This window comes from Rattus norvegicus, chromosome 4, assembly GCF_036323735.1.
Source record: "Rattus norvegicus strain BN/NHsdMcwi chromosome 4, GRCr8, whole genome shotgun sequence".
Lineage (NCBI taxonomy): Eukaryota > Metazoa > Chordata > Mammalia > Rodentia > Muridae > Rattus > Rattus norvegicus.
This window is the reverse complement of record NC_086022.1, coordinates 143,835,639-143,837,497: the sequence shown is the minus strand read 5'-3', so window position 1 is coordinate 143,837,497 and position 1,859 is coordinate 143,835,639. Positions and strand designations below refer to the sequence as shown.

The following is a 1,859-nucleotide window of genomic DNA, read 5'->3' as shown; positions in this document are numbered from 1 at the left end:
TCATGTAGGAATCAAACAGGCAGAGTCCTGGAAGAGTATTTGACAGCTTTACATCCAGATCTGTAGGCATCAGCCAGAAAAAGAGACACTGGGCTTGGTTTGAGGTTTTGAAACCTCAAAGCCCATCCCACCTACACGCTTCCTCCAACAAGTCCACACGTCCTAATCTTTCTAATCCTTCTCAAATAGTTTTACTTTCTAATGACTATTCATTCAAGTATATGAGTCTATAGGGGTCGTTCTTATTCATACCACATTTCTCTAAGTTGCTTTGGTCAGAGTGTTTTATCATTGCAACAGAAAACAAATAAAAACATATGATTTACCTTTTTAAAATAAATGTAAAATTATTCATGTTTGCTTTCATTCTAATATTCTATGTGATGTAAAAGCCACTTATCTGACAAATACAGTCACATAAAGACCAGCCTTTGATCACATTTATCTCAAAAGACTTGCTGTTTCTTCTTACCGTGCTCAATAAGTCAACTTCATTTCAATATGGTAGTCTCCTAGTTTTGTAAATAAATATGAAGCATTCATCCCTCCATCATCTGGAGCTCACGTGAACCTCCCGTGCTAGATTTAGGTTTTATATCTTTAATCCTGGAGAACAGTTTAGTTTACAGAATATTCAGAATCATAAAGAGTCGAGTTTGTTAGTCTCTTCTTTAGTTGATGATGCAGAATATGTCCATTCCTTCTGCATGGGATTGCACATGCCACGGCGTGAACATGGAGGTCAAGAGTGCAAACTGCAGTATGCCCACAACATGAACCCCAAAGTTCAAATTTAGGTCATTAGGCTTTTCAGAAAATGCTTTAATATTCTGAGTCATCTTGTTTATCCATGTCCTTTTATAATATTTTTAGTTATGGATGCATCGCTTCTCGGCCTTTTGGCTAAGATCAAGTGTAGTTATGGTTGCTGCCTCCTATTTTTCACTTCTCTTTAGGTTGGATGGTGATCAACTTTACACAGTGACATGGAATTGACTGATATTACAGTGATTTAAAAATAAAACTATTTTATCCTTTTCGATTATGATTTCATATGAGAAATGGCTTTTAGACCAAGTGTCTATAAACCAGGGAACATTTGGAAAGTATTTTATCAGTTTGGGGATGGTGTTTTTGTTTCATTTGCTTTGTTTGTTTGTTGCTTTTGTTTCTTTTTGTTTTTGAAACTGTTTCACTTTGTACCTTCTCAAGTTCATTCTGTGTAAAGAAATAGATGAAGATGTGACTACTATATATGCCTCTGGCCCACTCTCCAGAAATATGAATGTGCAGAAGCATTGAAATTCACTGCACAAAATGAATAACCCTAAATGCATTCACACTGTCTAGAAAGGACCCAGAAGAAGACTGTCTTCTGAATTGCTTTTATAAAGCAAACACTTTTATGAAGTAAATGTACATGCTGCATAATAAACTCATATTACCAATACAAAAGCCTTCATAAATTATTTGGAAAGTGAACCAAAAATATGGTAAAAGAATACTTCATAAATTCAACACATCAAGGGCTGGGGATATAGCTAGGATGGGAGAATGCTTACCTAGTATGTACAAAATTCTAGGTTCAATTCTCAGCATTTATCCAAGCATAAATTAGATGTAGTTGTACTAGTAATTATATAAACACTGTGGAGGCAGAAGCCATAGAAATTCAAGGTCAACATTTACTACAGAGATTAGTCATCCTGTGCTACATGAGACCTTGTTTAAAAAAAAAAGATCAATATTCTTAGAAAGAAAATCTAATGATCTAGGAAGATTTGCATATATATTTTATGTAATTTTGTTGAGTTTCACAATGAGCCACTATCAATAAATCACAATAACATAAGAAAGTA

At 34.5% G+C, this 1,859-nt stretch overlaps 1 pseudogene; it reads left to right on the top strand.

Moving 5' to 3' along the window:
- Positions 1–883: 883 nt before the first annotated feature.
- On the top strand, positions 884–1,092 carry LOC120102762 (U2 spliceosomal RNA; annotated as a pseudogene).
- Positions 1,093–1,859: the final 767 nt, after the last annotated feature.